Source organism: Carcharodon carcharias, chromosome 17 (assembly GCF_017639515.1).
Source record: "Carcharodon carcharias isolate sCarCar2 chromosome 17, sCarCar2.pri, whole genome shotgun sequence".
Lineage (NCBI taxonomy): Eukaryota > Metazoa > Chordata > Chondrichthyes > Lamniformes > Lamnidae > Carcharodon > Carcharodon carcharias.
This window is the reverse complement of record NC_054483.1, coordinates 11,262,553-11,287,291: the sequence shown is the minus strand read 5'-3', so window position 1 is coordinate 11,287,291 and position 24,739 is coordinate 11,262,553.

Sequence of the window (24,739 nt, the reverse complement as noted above, 5' to 3'; positions counted from 1 at the left end):
ACACACACAAACAAGACACAACAATTGCATGCGGTATCTGACCACTCAATCACACACATAGGACATAACTGTATAAAGTATCTGAATACATTCACAACGCATACACAGCTCACAACAACTGTGTACACTATCTGAGCACACACACAGGACACAACAACTGTGTACAATATCTGAACCCACACAGGACACAACTGTGTGCAGTATCTGAGAAAACACACCAGACACACACAGGCCACACCAACTGTTTACATTATCTGAACACACATACTGAGGACACAAAAACTGTGCACAAAATCTGCGCACTCACAGGAAACAACAACTGTGCACTGCATCTGAGGACATACAACACACACGGGACACAACAACTCTCTACAGCATGTGAGCACACACACAGGACAACTGTGTACAATATCTGAGCGCACAGGACACAACTGTGTATATTATTGGAGCGCACACACATACAAGACACAACAACTGTGTATGTTATCTGACCACACACACACACACACACAGGATATAACTGTGTACTGTATCTGAGCACACACAAACCACACGCACAGGCCACAACTGTGTACAGTATCTAAGCACACAAAGGACACAACTGTGTACAATATCTGAGGACACGCATACAGGAGACAACAACTGTGTACAACATCTGAGCACACACAGAGGACATAGCAACTGTCTACAGTATTTGAGCACACAGAGGACACAAAAGTGTACAATATCTGAGGACACTCACACAGGACACAACAACTATGTACAATATCTGAGCACACACAGGGCACAACAAATGTCTACAGCTTTTGAGCACAAGCACACAGGACGCAATAACTGCGTACAGTATCAGAGCACACACACACATACAGGACACAACTGTGAACTGTATCTGAGCACACACACACAGGACACAACAATTGTGTACAATATCTGAGCACACACAGGACTCAACTGTGTACAGTATCTGACCGCGCACACACACACACACACACACACACACACGACACAACTGTGTACAGTATCTGAGAAATCACACCAGACACACACAGGCCACACCAACTGTTTACATTATCTGAACACACATACTAGGACACAACAAATGTGCACAGTATCTGCGCACTCACACAGGACACAACAACTGTGCACTGCATCTGAGGACATACACCACACATGGGACACAACAACTCTCTACAGCATGTGAGCACACACACAGGACAAATGTGTACAATATCTGAGCGCACAGGACACAACTGTGTATATTATTGGAGCGCAACAAATACAAGACACAACAACTGTATATATTATCTGACCATACACACACACACAGGATAGGACTGTGTACAGTATCTGAGCACACACACACTGCACACACAGGACAAAACAACTGTGAACAGTATCTGAGCACACAAACCACACACACAGGACACACCAACTGTTTACCGGATCTGAGCACAGACACAGGACACAACTGTGATCAGTATCTAAGCACCCACAAGACACACCAACAGGGTACCAGATCTGAGCACACACAAAGGAAACAACTTTGTACAGTATCTGAGTACACACGCAGAGGACACAACATCTGTGTACTGTATCAGGGCACACACACAGGAAACAACAACTGTGTACACTATCTGTGCACACACAGGACACAACTGTGTACAATATCTGATGACACACACAGGATACAACCACTGTGTACAGTATCTGAGCACACACAGGACAGACCTCTGTACAGTATTTGAGCACATAAACCACACCAACTGAGTGCAGAATCTGAGCACACACACAGACTGGACACAACAACTGTGTACAATCTCTGAGCACCCACAGGACACAACTGTGTACAGTATCTGAGCACACACACCACAAAAACAGAGGACACAACAACTGTGTACTGTATCTCAGCACACACACAGGACACAACTGTGTCCATTATTTGAGCGCACACAGGCCACATCTCTTTACAATATCTGAGGGCACACACACATTAGACAACAACTGTGTAAACATCAGAGCACACACAGAGGACAGAGGACAGAGGACAGAGCAACTGTCTACAGGATCTGAGCACACACATAGTACACAACAAAATCTGTACAGTATCTGAGCACACACACACATACAGGACACAACAATTGTTTACAATAACTGAGCATACACACACTGGACGCAATAACTGCGTAAAGTATCAGAGCACACACACACATACATGACACGACAACTGTATACAATATCTGAGCATATACAGAGGACACAGCAACTTTTTACAGTAGCTGAGCACACACCTACAGGGCACAACAACTGTGTACTGTATCTGAGCACACACACAGGACACAACAACTGTGTACAATATCTGAGCACACACAGAACACAACTGTGTACAGTATCTGAGCACACAGGATGCAACTGTGTACATTATTGGAGTACACACACTTACAGGAAACATCTGTGTACAGTATCCAAAGGCATGCACATACACACACAGGATACAACTGTGTACAGTATCAGAGCACACACACACATACACGACACGACAACTGTATACAATATCTGAGCATATACAGAGGACACAGCAACTTTTTACAGTAGCTGAGCACACACCTACAGGGCACAACAATTGTGTACTTTATCTGAGCACAAACACAGGACACAACTGTGTACACTATTTGAGCACACACACAGGACACAACTGTGTACGTTACCTAAGCACACACAGGACACCACAACTATGTACAGCATCTGAGCACACACAAGACACAACTGTGGACTGTTTCTGAGCAGAAACACACTGGGGAGAACAACTGTGTACAGTAACTGAGCACACACAGGACACAACTGTGTACAATATCTGATGACACACCCAGGATACAACAACTGTGTACAGTATCTGAGCACACACTGGACACAGCTCTCTACAGTATTTGAGTACATAAACAACACCAACTGAGTGCAGAATCTGAGCACACACACAGAGGACACAACTGTGTACACTATCTTACCACACACAGACTGGACACAACAATTGTGTACAATATCTGAGCACCCACAGGACACAACTATGTACAGTATCTGAGCACACACACCACAAAAACAGGAGACACAACAACTGTGTACTGTATCTCAGCACACACACAGGACACAACTGTGTACAGTATTTGAGCAGGCACATGGACACAACTCTGTACAATATCTGAGGACACACACACAGTAGACAACAACTGTGTAAACATCAGAGCACACACAGAGGACAGAGGACAGAGGACAGAGCAACTGTCTACAGGATCTGAGCACACACATAGTACACAACAACTGTGTACAGTATCTGAGCACACAAAGGACACAGCTGTGTACAATTTCTGAGTGCACACTCAGGACACAACAGCTGTGCACAGGATCTGAGCACACAGCACACAACTGTGTATATTTTTGTAGTGCACACACAGACAGGACACAACATCTGTGTACGGTATTTGACAGCGCACACACATACTGGAAACAACTCTGTACAGTATCTGAGCACACACACCGCACACAGCACTCAACAGTGTTCATTAGCGGAGCACAAACACACACAAGACAGAACTGCATGCGGTTTCTGACCACTCACACACACACAGGACACAACTGTATAAAGTATCTGAATACACACACACCACATACACAGGACACAACAACTGTGTACATTGTCTGAGCACGCACACACATACAGGACACAATTGTTTACAATATCTGAGCATACACAGACTGGACGCAATAACTGCATAAAGTATCAGAGTACACACACACATACAGGACACGACAACTATGTACAATATCTGAGCATATACTGAGGACACAGCAACTTTTTTACAGTATCTGAGCACACACATACAGGACACAACAACTGTGTACTGTATCTGAGCACACACACACAGGACACAACAACTGTGTACAACATCTGAGTACACAAAGAGGTCCCAACAAGTGTACAGTATTGGAGGGCACACACACAGGACGCAAAAACTGTGTACTGTACTGAGCACACACACAGGACACAACCAATGTGTACAATATCTGAGCACACACAGGACACAACTGTGTACTGTATCTGAACACACACCAAGGACAAAACAACTTTGTACAATATCTGAGGACACACACGGAGGACACACAAACTGTGTACTGTATCTGAGCACACTCAGGGCACAACAACTGTCCACAGTTTTTGAGCACAAACACACAGGACACAACAACTGTGTACAGTATCTGAGCACACAAAGGACACAATTGTGTACAATATCTGAACACACACACAGGACACAACAGCTGTGCACAGGATCTGAGCACACAGCACACAACTGTGTATATTTTTGGAGTGCACACACACACACAGACAGGACACAACATCTGTGTACGGTATTTGACAGCACACACACATACTGGAAACAACTGTGTACAGTATCTGAGCACACGCACCGCACGCAGAACTCAACTGTGTACATTAGCAGAGCGCACACACACACACAAGACACAACAACTGCATGCAGTATCTGACCACTCATATACACGCACACAGGACACAACTGCATAAAGTATCTGAATACACAAACACCGCATACACAGGACACAACAATTTTGTACACTATCTGAACACACACAGAGGACAGAGCAACTGTCTACAGGATCTGAGCACACACATAGTACACAATACTGTACATTGTCTGAGCACACACACACATACAGGACATGATAACTATGTACAATATCTGAGCATATACAGAGGTCACAGCAACTTTTTACAGTAACTGAGCGCACACATACAGGATACAACAACTGTGTTCTGTATCCGAGCACACACACAGGACACAACAACTGTGTACAATATCTGAGCACACAATGGACACAACTGTGTACAATATCTTAGGACACACACACAGGAGACAACTGTGTACAACATCTGAGCACACAAAGAGGACACAACAAGTGTACAATATTGGAGGGCACACACACAGATGCAACAACTGTGTACTGTATCTGAGCACACACTCAGGACACAACCACTGTGTACAATATCTGAGCACACACAGGACACAACTGTGTACAATATCTGAGGACACACATGCAGCAAACAACAACTACGTACAGTATCTGAGCACACACAGGGCACAACAAAAGTCTACAGTTTTTTAGCATAATCACACAGGATGCAACAACTGCATACAGTATCAGAGCACACACACACACACACACATACAAAACACGACAACTGGGAAGAATATCTGAGCATATACGGAGGACAAAGCAACTTTTTACAGTAACTAAGCACACACATTCAGGACACAACAAATGTGTACTGTATCTGAGCACACACACACAGCACACAACAACAGTGTACAATATCTGAGCACACAGACAGGATACAACTGTTTACAATATCTGACCCATACAGACACAAGCACAAGATACAATTGTGTACTGTATCTGAGCACACACACCGCAAACGCGCACACAGGATACACCAATTGTGTACAGTATCTGATCACAAACACAGGACACAACTGTGTACACTATCTGAGAACACACACAGGACACAACTGTGTACAGTACCTAAGCACACAAAGGACACAACTGTATAGATTATCTGAGCACACACAGGACACAACTGTTTACTGTATCTGAGCACACGCAAACAGCACACAACAACTGTGTACAATATTTGAGCACACACGGGACACAATTGTGTACCGTATCTGACCGCACACACAAACATACACAGGTACAATTGTGTACATTATCTGAGCACACACACCACAAGCACTCACATGGGATACACCAACTGTGTACTGTATCTGAGCACACACACAGGATAGAACAACTGTGTACAGTATCTGAGCACACACACAGGACACAACTGTGTACAATATCTGAGCACACACACAGGATACAACTGTGTACAGTATCTAAGCACACACAGGACACAGCATCTGTGTAATGGATCTGGGCACTGAAAAAGGAAATAACTGTGTACTGTTTCTGAGCACACACACACAGGACACAACGACTGTGTACAGTATCTGAGCACACAAAGAGGACACAACAAGTGTACAGTATTGGAGGGCACACACACAGGACGCAATAACTGTGTACAATATCTGAGCACACACAGGGCACAACTGTGTACAGTATCTGAGAACACACATGCAGGACACAAAAACTGTGTACTGTTTCTGAGCACACACCAAGGGCAAAACAACTTTGTACAATATCTGACGACACACACAGAGGACACAACAACTGTGTACTGTACCTGAGCACACTCAGGGCACAACTGTCCACACTTTTTGAGCACAAAAACACAGGACACAACAACTGTGTACAGTATCTGAGCACACAAAGGACACAACTGTGTACAATATCTGAACACACACACAGGACACAACAGCTGTCTATAGTATCTGAGCACACAGCACACAACTGTGTATATTTTTGGAGTGCGCACACACACAGACAGGACACAACATCTGTGTACGGTATTTGACAGCACACACACACATACTGGAAACAACTGTGTACATTATCTGAACACAGACACCACATGCAGAACTCAACTTCGTACATTAGCGGAGCACACACACACAAGACACAACAACTGCATGCAGTATCTGACCACTCAGACATACACACAGGACACAACTGTGTAAAGTATCTGAATACACAAACACTGCATACACATGACACAACAACTTTGTACACCATCTGAGCACACACAGAGGACAGAGCAACTGTCTACAGGATCTGAGCACACACATAGTACACAACAACTCTGTACATTGTCTGAGCACACACACACATACAGGACACGACAACTTTGTACAATATCTGAGCATATACAGAGGACACAGCAACTTTTTACAGTAACTAAGCGCACACATACTGGACACAACAACTATGTACTGTATCCGAGCACACACACAGGACACAACAACTGTGTACAATATGTGAGCTCACACTGGACACAACTGTGTACAATAACTTAGGACACACACACAGGAGACAACCGTGTACAACATCTGAGCACACAAAGAGGACACAACAAGTGTACAGTATTGGAGGGCACACACACAAGATGCAACAACTGTGTACTGTATCTGAGCACACACGCAGGACCCAACCACTGTGTACAATATCTGAGCACACACAGGACACAACTGTGTACAATATCTGAGGACACACACAGAGGAGACAACAATTGTGTACAACATCTGAGCACACACAGAGGACACAGCAACTGATTACATTTTCTGAGCACAAACAGGACACCACGGTGTACAATATCTGAGGACACACACACACAGGGGACAACAACTGTGTACAACATCTGAGCACACACACAGGACACAGCAACTGTCTACAGTATCTGAGCACACACAGGACAAAGCTGTGTACAATATCTGAGGACACACTCAAAGGAGACAACAAACATGTAGAGTATCTGAGCACAGGGCACAACAAAAGTCTACAGTTTTTGACCATAAATACACAGGATGCAATAACTGCATACAGTTTCAGAGCACACACACACATACAGGGCACGACAACTGTGTACAGTATCTGAGCATATGCGGAGGACATAGCAACTTTTTACAGTAACTGAGCACACACATACCGGACACAACAACTGTGTACAATATCTGAGCACACACAGGGCACAACAACTGTGCACAGTTTTTGAGGACAAACGTAAAGGACACAACAACTGTTTGCAGTTTCTGAGCACACACAGTTCACAACTGTGTACAATATCTGAGCACACACAGACAGGACACAACAACTGTGAACAGTTTCAGAGCACACACACATGACACAACAACTGTGTACAGTATCTGAGCACACACATGCAGGATACAACAACTGTGTACTGTATCTGAGCACACACACAGAACACAACAGCTGTGTACAGGATCTGAGCACACAGCACACAACTGTGTACATTTTTGGAGTGCACACACACACAGACAGGACACAACATCTGTGTAAGGATTCTGACAACACACACACATACTGGAAACAACTGTGTACAGTATCTGAGCACACACACCGCACACAGCACTCAACTGTGTTCATTAGCGAAGCACACACAGACACAAGACACAACTGCATGCGGTTTCTGACCACTGACACACACACACAGAACACAACTGTATAAAGTATCTGAAAACACATACACCACAAACACTGGACACAACAACTGTGTACACTATCTGAGCACACAAAAGGACAGAGCAACTGTCTACAGGATCTGAGCACAGACATAGTACACAACAAATCTGTACATTGTCTGAGCACATACACACAAACAGGACACGACAACTGTGTTCAATATCTGAGTATATACCGATGACACATCAACTTTTTACAGTAACTGAGCACACACATACAGAGGACACAACAATGGTGTATAGAATCTGAGTATACTCACACAGGACACAACTGTTTATTGTATATGGAAACACACACACAGGACACCACAAATGTGTGCAGTATCTGAGCACACACATCACACACACACTTGACACAACAACAGTGTATTTTATCTGAGCGCACACACAGGACACAACTGTGTACAGTACCTGAGCACGCACAAAGAGGACACAACAACTGTGTACAGTATCGGAGCGCATATACACAGGACACAACAACTGTGTACAATATCTGAACACACACACAGGACACAACCATTGTGTGCATTATCTGAGCACACACAGGGCACAACAACTGTGCACAGTTTTTGAGGACAAACGCAAAGGACACAACAACTGTTTGCAGTTTCTGAGCACACACAGTTCACAACTGTGTACCATATCTGAGCACACACACAGGACACAACAACTGTGTACAGTTTCAGAGCACACACACATGACACAACAACAGTGTACAGTATCTGAGCACACACATGCAGGATACAACAACTGTGTACTGTATCTGAGCACACACACAGAACACAACAGCTGTGTACAGGATCTGAGCACACAGCACACAACTGTGTACATTTTTGGAGTGCACACACACAGACAGGACACAACATCTGTGTAAGGATTCTGACAACACACACACATACTGGAAACAACTGTGTACAGTATCGGAGCACACACACTGCACACATCACTCAACTGTGTTCATTAGCGGAGCACACACAGACACAAGACCCAACTGCAAGTGGTGTCTGACCACTGACACACACGCACAGAACACAACTGTATAAAGTATCTGAATACACACACACCACATACACTGGACACAACAACTGTGTACACTATCTGAGCACACAAAAGGACAGAGCAACTGTCTACAGGATCTGAGCACACACATAGTACACAACAAATCTGTACATTGTCTGAGCACGTACACACAAACAGGACATGACAACTGTGTACAATATCTGAGCATATACCGATGACACATCAACTTTTTACAGTAACTGAGCACACACATACAGAGGACACAACAATGGTGTATAGTATCTGAGTATACTCACACAGGACACAACTGTTTATTGTATATGGAAACACACACAGGACACCACAAATGTGTGCAGTATCTGAGCACACACATCACACACACACTTGACACAACAACAGTGTATTTTATCTGAGCACACACACAGGACACAACTGTGTACAGTACCTGAGCACGCACAAAGAGGACACAACAACTGTGTACAGTATCGGAGCGCATATACACAGGACACAACAACTGTGTACAATATCTGAACACACACACAGGACACAACCATTGTGTGCATTATCTGAGCACACACAGGGCACAACAACTGTGCACAGTTTTTGAGGACAAACGCAAAGGACACAACAACTGTTTGCAGTTTCTGAGCACACACAGTTCACAACTGTGTACCATATCTGAGCACACACACAGGACACAACAACTGTGTACAGTTTCAGAGCACACACACATGACACAACAACAGTGTACAGTATCTGAGCACACACATGCAGGATACAACAACTGTGTACTGTATCTGAGCACACACACAGAACACAACAGCTGTGTACAGGATCTGAGCACACAGCACACAACTGTGTACATTTTTGGAGTGCACACACACACAGACAGGACACAACATCTGTGTAAGGATTCTGACAACACACACACATACTGGAAACAACTGTATACAGTATCTGAGCACACACACCGCACACAGCACTCAACTGTGTTCATTAGCGGAGCACACACAGACACAAGACCCAACTGCATGTGGTGTCTGACCACTGACACACACACACAGAACACAACTGTATAAAGTATCTGAATACACACACACCACATACACTGGACACAACAACTGGGTACACTATCTGAGCACACAAAAGGACAGAGCAACTGTCTACAGGATCTGAGCACACACATAGTACACAAGAAATCTGTACATTGTCTGAGCACATACACACATACAGGACACGACACCTGTGTACAATATCTGAGCATATACCGATGACACATCAACTTTTTACAGTAACTGAGCGCACACATACAGGACACAACAACTGTGTACTGTATCTGAGCACACACACACAGGACACAACAACTGTGTACAATATCTGAGCGAACACAGGACACAACTGTGTACAGTATCTGACTGCACACACACACACACACACAAGATAAAACTGTGTACAATATCTGAGCACACACACCACAAACACTCACATAGGATACACCAACTGTGAACAGTATCTGAGAACACGCACAGGACAGAGCAACTGTGTACAGTATCTGAGCACAAACACAGGACACAACTGTGTGCACTATTTCAGCACACACACAGGACACAACTGTTTACTGTATATGGAAACACACACACAGGACACCACAAGTGTGTACAGTATCTGAGCACACACATCACACACACACATGACACAACAACAGTGTATTGTATCTGAGCGCACACACAGGACACAACTGTGTACAGTATCTGAGCATGCACAAAGAGGACACAACAACTGTGTACAGTATCGGAGAGCATATACACAGGACACAACAACTGTGCACAATATCTGAGCACACACACAGGACACAACCATTGTGTGCATTATCTGAGCACACACAGGGCATAACAACTGTGCACAGTTTTAGAGCACAAATGAAAAAGGACACCACAACTGTTTGCAGTTTCTGAGCACACAAAGTTCACAACTGTGTACAATATCTGAGCACACACACAGGACACAACAACTGTGTACAGTTTTAGGGCACACACACATGACACAACCACTGTGTACAGTATCTGAGCACACACATGCAGGATACAACAACTGTGTACTGTATCTGAGCACACACACAGAACACAACAGCTGTGTACAGGATCTGAGCACACAGCACACAGCTGTGTACATTTTTGGAGCGCACACACACACACAGACAGGACACAACATCTGTGTAAGGTAAGTGACAACAAACACACATACTGGAAACAACTGTGTACAGTATCTGAGCACACACACCGCACACAGCACTCAACTGTGTTCATTAGCGGAGGACACACAGACACAAGACACAACTGCTTGTGGTTTCTGACCACTGACACACACACACAAAACACAACTGTATAAAGTATCTGAATACACACATACCACATACACTGGACACAACAACTATGTACACTATCTGAGCACACAAAAGGACAGAGCAACTGTCTACAGGATCTGAGCACACACATAGTACACAAGAACTCTGTACATTGTCTGAGCACACACACACATACCGGACACGACAACTGTGTACAATATCTGAGCACATACCGATGACACATCAACTATATGTACAATATATGGGCATATACAGAGGACACAGCAACTTTTAACAGTAACTGAGCACACACATACAGGACACAACAACTGTGTACTTTATCTGAGCACACACTCACAGGACACAACAACTGTGTACAATATCTGAGCACACACAGGACACAACAAATGTACAGTATTGGAGGGCACACACACAGGACGCAACAACTGTGTACTGTATCTGAGCACAAACACAGGACACAACCACTGTGTGCAACATCTGAGCACACAAAGAGGACACAACAAGTGTACAGTATTGGAGGGCACACACACAGGTCACAACAACTGTGAACTGTATCTGAGCACACACACAGAACACAACAACTGTGTACAAGATCTGAGCGCACAGCACACAACTGTGTACATTTTTGGAGCGCAAACACACACAGACAGGACACAACATTTGTGTAAGGTATCTGACCACACACACATACTGGAAACAACTGTATACAGTATCTGAGCACACACACCGCACACAGCACTCAACTGTGTTCATTAGCGGAGCACACACAGACACAAGACCCAACTGCATGTGGTGTCTGACCACTGACACACACACACAGAACACAACTGTATAAAGTATCTGAATACACACACACCACATACACTGGACACAACAACTGGGTACACTATCTGAGCACACAAAAGGACAGAGCAACTGTCTACAGGATCTGAGCACACACATAGTACACAAGAACTCTGTACATTGTCTGAGTACACACACACATTCCGGACACGACAACTGTGTACAACATCTGTGCAAATACCGATGACACTGCAACTTTTTACATTAACTGAGCGCACACATACAGTACACAACAACTGTGTACTGTATCTGAGCACACACAGGACACAACTGTGTACAATATCTGAGGACACACACACAGGAGACAACAACTGTGTACATTATCTGAGCACACACAGGGCACAACAAATGTACAGTATTGGAGGGCACACACACAGGACGCAACAACTGTGTACTGTGTCTGAGCACAAACACAGGACACAACCACTGTGTACAATATCTGAGCACATACAGGACACAACTGTGTACAATATCAGAGGACACACACACAGGAAACAACAACTGTGTACAACATCTGAGCAGAAAGAGAGGACACAGCAACTGCCTACAGTAAATTGAGCACACACAGGACACAATTGTATACAATATCTGAGGAAACACACACAGGAAACAACAACTATGTACAGTATCTGAGCACACACAGGGCACAACAAATGTCTACAGTTTTTGAGCACAAACACACAGGACGTAATAACGGTGTACAGTATCAGAGCACACACACACATAAAGGACACGGCAACTGTGTACAACATCTGTGCTTATACCGAGGACACAGCAACTTTTTACATGAACTGAGCGCACACATACAGGACACATCAGCTGTGTACTGTATCTGAGCACACGGACACAAAACACAACAACTGTGTACGATATCTGAGCACACACAGGACACAACTGTGTACAGTATCTTACTGCACACACACACACATACACACAAGATAAAACTGTGTACAGTATCCTAGCAAGCACACCACAAACACTCACATAGGATACACCAACTGTGAACAGTATCTGAGAACACGCACAGGACAGAACAACTGTGTACAGTATCTGAGCACAAACACAGGACACAACTGTGTGCGCTATCTGAGCACACACACAGGACACAACTGTGTACAGTATCTAAGCACACACAGGACACAACAACTATGTACCGGATCTGAGCACTGACAAAGTAAACAACTGTGTAACGTATCTGAGCACACACATACAGAGGACACAACAATGGTGTATAGTATCTGAGCATACTCACACAGGACACAACTGAGCACACAAAAGACACAACAGCTGCATGTGGTATCTGACCACTCATACACACACACAGGACACAACTCTATGAAGTATCTGAATACACACACAGCGCATACACAGGACACAACAACTTTGTATAGTATCTGAGCACACACAGAGGACAGAGCAAGTGTCTGCAGGATCTGAGCACACTCATAGTACACAATAACTCTGTACATTGTCTGTGCACACACACATACAGGACACAACAATTGTTTACAGTATCTGAGCATACACAGACTGGACGCAATAACTGAGTAAAGTATCAGAGTACACACACACATACAGGACATGACAACTGTGTACATTGTCTGAGCATATACAGAGGACACAGGAAATTTTTACAGTAACTGAGCGCACACATACAGGACACAACAACTGTGTACTGTATCTGAGCACACACACACAGCACACAACAACTGTGTACAATATCTGAGCATACACAGGACACAGCCGTGTACAATATCTGAGGACACACACAGAGGAGACAACAACTGTGTACAACATCTGAGCACACACAGAGGACACAGCAACTGTCTACAGTATCTGAGCACACACAGGACACAACTGTGTACAATATCTGAGCAAACACTCACAGGAGACAACAATTACGTAGAGTATCTGAGCACACACAGAGCACAACTGTGTACAATATCTGAGGACACATACACATGAGAAAACAACTTTGTATAACATCTGAGCATATATGGAGGACAAAGCAACTTTTTACAGTAACTGAGCACACACATACAGGATACAATAACTGTGTACAGTATCTGAGCATGCACACACACCACACAACAACAGTGCACAATATCTGAGCACACAGACAGTATACAACTGTGTACAATATGTGACCGCACACAGACACATGCACAAGAGACAATTGTGTACCGTATCTGAGCACACACACCACAAACACACTCACACAGGATACACAAACTGTGTACAGTAAATGAGCACACACACAGGACAGAACAACTATGTACAGTATCTGAGCACAAGAACAGGACACAACTGTGTACACTATCTGAGCACACACAGAGGAAACAACTGTGTACAGTATCTAAGCACACACATGACACAACAACAGTGTACCGGATCTGAGCACTGACAAAGGAAACAACTGTGTAAAGTATTTGAGCACACACATACAGAGGACACAACAATGGTGTATAGTATCTGAGCATACTCACACAGGACACAACTATGTACTGTATCTGAGCACACGCACCCCACACACACAGGACACAACAATAGTGTATTGTATCTGAGCACACACACAGGACACAACTGTGTGCAGTATCTGAGCACACACAAAGAGGACAAAACAACTCTGTACATTATTGGAGCGCACACACACAGGACACAACAAATGTGTAATGTATCTGAGCACACACACAGGACACAACCATTGTGTACATTATCTGAGCACACACAGGGCACAAAAATTGTGCACAGTTTTTGAGCACAAACACAAAGGACACAACAACTGTTTGCAGTATCTGAGCACACACAGTTCACAACTGTGTACAATATCTGAGCATACACACAGGACACAACAACACAACAACTGTGTACAGTTTCAGAGCACACACACAGGTGACAACTGTGTACAGTATCTGAACACACACACAGGGCACAACAACTGTCCACAGTTTTTGAGCACAAACACACAGCACACAACAACTGTGTACAGTATCTGAGCACACAAAGGACACAACTGTGTACAACATCTGAGCACACACACAGGACACAACAGCTGTGTACAGGATCTGAGCACACAGCACAAAACTGTGTACATTTATGTAGCGCACACACACACAGACAGGACACAACATCTGTGTACGGTATCTGACAACACACACACATACTGGAAACAACTGTGTACAGTATCTGAGCACACACACTGCACACAGCACTCAGCTGTGTACATTAGCGGAGCACACACACACACAAGACACAACAACGGCATGCGGCATCTGACCACTCACACTCACACACAGGACACAACTGTATAAATTCTTTGAATACACAAACACCGCATACACAGGACACAACAACTGTGTTCACTATCTGAGCACACACAGAGGACAGAGCAAGTGTCTGCAGGATCTGAGCACACTCATAGTACACAACAACTCTCTACATTGTCTGTGCACACACACATACAGGACACAACAATTGTTTACAATATCTGAGCATACACAGATTGGACACAATAACTGCGTAAAGTATCAGAGTACACACACACATACAGGACACGACAACTGTGTACAATATATGGGCATATACAGAGGACACTGCAACTTTTAACAGTAACTGAGCACACACATACAGGACACAACAACTGTGTACTGTATCTGAGCACACACACACAGCACACAACAACTGTGTACAATATCTGAGCACACACAGGACACAACTGTGTACAATATCTGAGCACACACACACAGGAGACAACAACTGTGTACAACATCTGAGCACACAGAGGACACAACAAGTGTACAGTATTGGAGGGCACACACACAGGTTGCAACAACTGTGTACTGTATCTGAGCACACACACAGGACACAACCACTGTGTACAATATCTGAGCACACACAGGACACAACTGTGTACAACATCTGAGCACACAGAGAGGACACAACAACTGCCTACACTATCTGAACACACACAGGACACAACTGTGTACAATATCTGAGGAAACACACACAGGAAACAACAACTATGTACAGCATCTGAGCACACACAGGGTGCAACAAATGTCTACAGTTTTTGAGCACAAACACACAGGACGTAATAACGGTGTACAGTATCAGAGCACACACACACATAAAGGATACGGCAACTTTGTACAATATCTGAGCATATACAGAGAACACAGCAACTTTTTACAGTAACTGAGCACACACATACAGGACACAACAACTGTGTACTGTATCTGAGAACACACACACAGCACACAACAACTGTGTACAATATCAGAGCACACACAGGACACAACTGTGTACAGTATCTGACCGCACACACACACACACACACACACACAAGATACAACTGTGCACAGTATCTGAGCACACACACCACAAACACTCACACAGGATACACCAACTGTGAACAGTATCTAAGAACACGCACAGTACAGAACAACTGTGTACCGGTTCTGAGCACTGACAAAGGAAACAACTGTGTAAAGTATCTGAGCACACACATACAGAGGACAAAACAATGGTTATAGTATCTGAGCATACTCAACAGGTCACAACTATGTACTGTATATGAGCGCACAAAAACAGGACACCGCAACTGTGTACAGTATTTGAGCACACACACCACACAAACATAGGACACAACAAGTGCATTGTATCTGAGCACACACACAGGACAGAACTGTGCATAGTATCTGAGCACGCACAAAGAGGAAACAACAAATGTGTACAGTATCTGAGCACACACAGGGCACAACAAATGTCAACAATATTTGAGCACAAACACACAGGACGTCATAACTGCATATAGTATCAGAGCACACACATATAAGGAACACAACAACTGTGTACAATATCTGAGCATATACAGAGGACACAGGAACTTTTAACAGTAACTGAGCACACACATACAGGACACAACAACTGGGTACTCTCTCTGAGCACACACACACAGCACACAACAACTGTGTACAATATCTGAGCACACACAGGATACAATTGTGTACAGTATCTGAGCACACACACCACAAACACACACACACAGGATACACCAACTGTGTACAGTATCTGAGCACACACAGGACACAACTGTGTACAGTATCTGAGCACACACACCACAAACACACACACAGGATACACCAACTGTGTACACTATCTGAGCACACACACAGGATAAAACTGTGTACAGTATCTAAGCACACACAGGACACAACAACTGTGTACCCGATCTGAGCACTGACAAAGGAAACAACTGTGTAAAGTATTTGAGCACACACATACAGAGGACACAACAATGGTGTATAGTATCTGAACATACTCACACAGGACACAACTGTGAACTGTATCTGAGCACACACACACACAGGTCACCACAAATGTGCACAGTATCTGAGCACACACATCACACACACACATGACACAACAACAGTGTATTATATCTGAGCGCACACACAGGACAAAACAAATGTGTACTGTATCTGAGCACACACACAGGACACAACCATTGTGTGCATTATCTGAGCACACACAGGGCACAACAACTGTGCACAGTTTTTGAGCACAAACGTAAAGGACACAACAACTGTTTGCAGTATCTGAGAGCACACAGTTCACAACTGTGTACAATATCTGAGCGCACACACAGGGCACAACAACTGTGTACAGTATCTGAGCACACACATCGCACACAGCACTCAACTGTGTACATTAGCGGAGCACACACACAAGACACAACAACTGCATGCGGTATCTGACCACTCACACATAAACAGGACACAACTGTAAAAAGTATCTGAATACACACACACCGCATAAACAGGACACAACAACTGTGTGCACTATCTGAGCACACACCGAAGACAGAGCAAGTGCCTACAGGATCTGAGCACACACATAGTACACAACAACTCTGTACATTGTCTGAGCACACACACACCTACAGGACACAACAATTGCTAGCAATATCTGAGCATACACAGATTGAATGCAATAACTGCATAAAGTATCAGAGTACACACACACATACAGGACACGATAACTGTGTACAATATATGAGCATATACAGAGGACAGAAACTTTTTACATTAACTGAGTGCACACATACAGGACACAACTGTGTACTGTATCTGAGCACACAAACACACAGGAAACAACAACTGTGTACAATATCTGAGCACACACAGGACACAACTGTGTACAATATCTGAGGACACACACACAGGAGACAACAACTGTGTACAACATCTGAGCACACAAATAGGACACATCAAGTGTACAGTATTTGAGGGCACACACACAGAACACAACAAATGTGTACTGTATCTGAGCACACACAGGACACAACTGTGTGCAATATCTGAGGACACACACTCAGGAGACAACAACTGTTTACAACATCTGAGCACACACAGAGGACAGAACAACAGTGTATTTTATCTGAGCACAAACACAGGACAGAACTGTGTACAGTATCTGAGCACGCACAGGACATAACTGTGTACAGTATCTGAGGACACACACCAGAAACACTCACATAGGATACACCAACTGTGTACATTATCTGAGCACACACACAGCTCAGAACAACTGTGTACAGTATCTGAGCACAAATGCAGGACACAACTGTGTATAGTATCTAAGCACACACAGGACACAACTGTTTACCGGATCTGAGCACTGACAAAGGAAACAATTGGGTTATGTATCTGAGCACACACATACAGAGGACACAATAATGGTGTATAGTATCTGAGCATACTCAACAGTACGCAACTGTGTACTGTATATGAGCACACACAACACACACACACACAGGACACAACAACAGTGTATTGTATCTGAGCACACAGATAGGACAGAACTGTGTACAGTATCTGAGCACGCACAAAGAGGACAGAACAACTGTGTGTCCTGTGTGTGTGCTCAGATACAATGCACTGTTGTGTCCTGTTTGTGTGGTGGGTCTACTCAGTTACTGAACACAGTTGTATCCAGTTTGTGTGTGTGTGCGTGTGTGTGTGTGTGTGTGTGTGGACAGATACTGTACACATTTGTTGCATCCTGTGTGTGTGTGTGCTCCAATAATGTACACAGTTGTGTCCTGTGTGCTCAGATACTGTGCTCAGCTGTCCTGTGTGTCTGCTCACATCACTGTACACAGTTGTTGCATCCTGTGTGTGTGTGCACTCCAATAATGTACAACATTGCATCCTGTGTTCTCAGATACTGTGTACTGTGTGTGTATGTGTGCTCCGATATTGTACACAGTTGTGTCCTGTCTGTGCTCAGATACTGCACACAGTGGTTGGGTCCTCTGTGTGTGCTCAGATATTGTACACATTTGTTGTGTTCTGTGTGCGTGTGCTGAGATAATGTGCACAGCTGTTGTGTCCTGTGTGTGCACTCAGATATTGTAAACAGTTGTGTCCTGTGTGTGCTCAGTACTGTGGAGAGTTGTTGTGCACTATGTGTGCTCAGATACTGTACACAGTTGTTGTGTCCTCTGTGCATGCTCAGATGTACACAGTTGTTGTCTACAGTGTCTGAGCACACACAGGAGACAACTGTGTACAGTATCTGAGCACACACATGCAGGACACATCAACTGTGTACTGTATCTGAGCACACACCCAAGGCAAAACCACTTTGTACAGTATCTGAGCACACAGGACACAACTTTGTACAATACTGGACACACACAGAGGACACAACAATTGTGTACTGTATCTGAGCACACACAGGGGACAACAATAGTCCACAGTTTTTGAGCACAAACACACAGGACACAACAACTGTGTACAGTATCTGAGCACACACAGGACACAACAGTGTACAATATCTGAGGACACACACAGGACACAACGTCTGTGTACAGGATCTGAGCACGCACACGACACAACTTTGTACAGTATCTGAGCACCCACACAGGACACAACAGCTGTGTACAGTATCTGAGCACACAACACACAACTGCGTACATTATTGGAGCGCACACACACACACAGACAGGACACAACAACAGTGTAAAATATATGACAATACACACACATACTAGAAACAAGTGTGTACAGTATCTGAGCACACACACTGCACACTGAACTCAACTGTTTACATTAGCAGAGTGCACACACACACAAGACAAAAGAAGTGTATGCTGTATCTGTCCACTCACACACACACACATGACACAGCTGCATTAAGTATCTGAATACATACACACCGCATACACAGAGGACACAACAACTCTGTACAGTATCTGAGCACACACACACACACACACACACACACACACACACACAAACACACAATCACAAACTGGATACAAATATTTTCAGTATCTGAGCTCACCCACCGCACAGAGGAGACAGCAACTATCTACAGTATCTGAGCACACACACGTTACACAACTCTGTACAGTATCTGAGCACTCACACACATACAGGATACATCAACTGTGTACAATATCTGAGAACACACAGAGGACACAACAACTGTGTACAGTATCTGAGCACAGACAGGACACAACTGTGTACAATATCTCAGCACACGCACATTACACAACAACTCTCCAAAGTATCTGAGCACACACACACATACAGGACACAATATCTGTTTACAATAACTGAGCAAACACACAGGATGCAATAACAATGTACAGTATCTCAACAACAGTGGACAATATCTCAGCACACACACCGGACACAAATGTGTACACTCTCTGAGCACACACACAGGACACAACAGCTGTGCACACTATCTCTGCACACACAAACAGAACACGACAAGTGTGTACAATATCTGAGCACTTACAGACGACACAGCAACTATCTACAGTATCTGAGCACACACACATTACACAACAACTCTGTACAGTATCTGAGCCCACAAACACATACAGAACACAACATTTGTTTACAATAACTGAGCACACACATAGGATGCCATAAGTATGTACCTCAGCACATACAGACATATGGGACACAACAACAGTGTACAATATCTCAGCACACACACAGGACAAAATAGCTGTGTACAGTATCTGAGCACAAACACACATACAGGACACAACAACTGTGTACAATATCTGAGCACACACAGAGGACACAACAACTGTGTACAGTATCTGAGCACAGAAAGAGTGAAGACACCAACTGTGTACAGAATCTGAGCACTCACGCAGGTCACAACCAATGGGCACAGCATCCGAGCACACACACCACACTCAGAACACAACAACTCTGTACAGTATCTGAGCACACACACAAATACAGGATACATCAACTGTGTACAATATCTGAGAACACACAGAGGACAAAACAACTGTGTACAGTACCTGAGCACACACACCACACACAAAGGACACAAAAACTGAGTATTGTAACTGAGCGCACACACACAGGACACACCAACTGTGTATGGTATCTGAACATAAACACAGGACACAACTGTATACAGTATCTGAGCACTCACACAGGACACAACTGTGTACAGTATCTGAGAACGCACAAAGATGATGCAACAACTGCGTACAGTATCGGAGCACACACCCGCAGGACACAACAACTGGGTATTGTATCTGAGCACACACACAGGACGCAACAACTGTGTACAGTAGCTGAGCACACACAGGACACAACTGTGTACAATATCTGAGGACACACACAGGACACAACAACTGTGTACATTATCTGAGCGCACACAGGGCACAACAACTGGGCACAGTTTTTGAGCACAAACGCACAGGACACAACAACTGTATACAGTCACTGAGCATACACAGGTCACAACTGTGTACAATATCTGAGCACACACACAGAGGAGACAACAACTGTGTATGGTTTCAGAGCACACACAGAGGAAACAACTGTGTACAGTATCTGAGTACACACAGAGGACACAGCAACCATCTATGGTATCTGAGCACACACAGGTCACAACAGTTTACAATAGTTCAGCACACACACAGGACACAATAGCTGTATACAGTATCTGAGCACACACAGGAAACAACTGTGTACAATATCTGAGGACACATACACAGGTCACATCAACTGTATATATTATCTGAGCACACAAAGGGCACAACAACTGTGCACTGCTTTTGAGCACAAACACACACGATACAACAGCTGTGGACAGTATCTGAGCACACACAGGACACAACTGTGTACAATATCTGAGGACTCACACACAGGACACAACAACTGTGTACATTATCTGAGCACACACAGGGCAAAACAACTGTGCACAGTTTTTGAGCACAAACGCGCAGGACACAATAACTTTATACAGTATCTGAGCACACACAGGACACAACTGTGTACAATATGTGAGCACCCACATAGGACACATCAACTATGTTCAGTTTCAGAGCACACACACAGGAAACAACTGTGTTCAGATTCTGAGCACACACACGCAGGACACAACAACTGTGTACTGTATCTGAGCACACACACAGGACACAACAATTGTGTACAATATCTGAGAACGCACAGGACACAACTGTGTACAATATATGAGGACACACACAGAGGACACAACAGCTGTGTACTGTATTTCAGCACACACGGGGCACAACAACCGTCTACATAATTGAGCACAAACACATGGAACACAACAATTGTGTATAATATCTGAGTACAAGCAGAGGACACAGCAACTATCTACAGTATCTGAGGACCCACACATTACACAAAAACTCTCCAAAGTATCTGAGCACACACACACATACGGGACACAACATTTGTTTACAATAACTGGGCACACGCACAGGATGCAATTACTATGTACAGTATCTGAGCACACACAGACATACAGGACACAACAATAGTGTACAATATCTCAGCACAAACACAGGACACAACTGTGTACATTATCTGAGCACACACACAGGACACAACAGCTGTGCACACTATCTCAGCACACACACACAGAACACAACAAGTGTGTACAATATCTGAGCACACACTGAGAACACAACTATCTACCGTGTCTGAGCACACACACATTACACAACAACTCTGTGCAGTATCTGATCATACACACATATAAAGGACACAACATTTGTTTACAATAACTGGGCACACACACAGGACGCAATAACTATGTACAGTATCTGAGCACACACACACACATACAGGACACAACAGCAGTGTACAATATCTCAGCACACACACAGGACACAACTTTGTACAATATCTGAGCACTAAAACACATACAGGACACAACAACTGTGTATAATATCTGAGCACACACAGAGGACACAACAACAGTGTACAGTATCTCAGCACACACCCACACACACACACACACACACACACAAACACACACAAACACACAATCACAAACTGGTTAAAATGTGTACAGTATCTGAGCGCTCCCACCGTATAACATGTACACAGCAACTGTATACAGTGTCTGAGCACACACACCACACACACACAGGACACAACAACTGAGTATTTTATCTGAGCACATACACACAGGACACATCACTTGAGTATGGTATCTGAAAACAAACACAGGACACAACTGTGTACATTATCTGAGCACACACACAGGACACAACTGTGTACAGTATCTGAGCACGCACCAAGAGGACACAACAACTGTGTACAGTATCAGAACACACACACGCAGGACACAACAACTGTGTACTGTATCTGAGCACACACTGGACACAACTGTGTACAATATCTGCAGGAACACACACAGGACACAATAACTGGTTACATTATCTGAGCACAAACAGGACACAACAGTGTAGAATAATTCAGCAAAAACACAGGACACAATAGCTGTGTTCAGAATCTGAGCACAAACACTCATACAAGACACAACAACTGTGGAAAATATCTGAGCACACACAGGACACAACTGTGTACAACATCTGAGCACACACCGAGGACACAGCAACTGTATACGGTTTCAGATCACACACAGGGCACAACAACTGTCCACAGTTTTTGAGCACAAACACACAGGACACAACAACTGTGTACAGTATCCGAGCACAAACACAGGACACAACTGTGTACACTATCTGAGCACACAAACAGGACACAACTGTGTACAGTATCTGAGCACAAACGCAGGACAAAACTGTGTACAATATCTCAGCACACACACAGAGGACACAACAACTGTGTACAGTATCTGAGCACACACACAGAGGACACAACTGTGTATGGTTTCAGAGCACACACAGGAAACAACTGTGTACCGTATCTGAGCACAAAGAGGATACAACTGTGTACAGTATCTGAGCACACACACCACACACAAGGCACAACAACTGCATACAGTA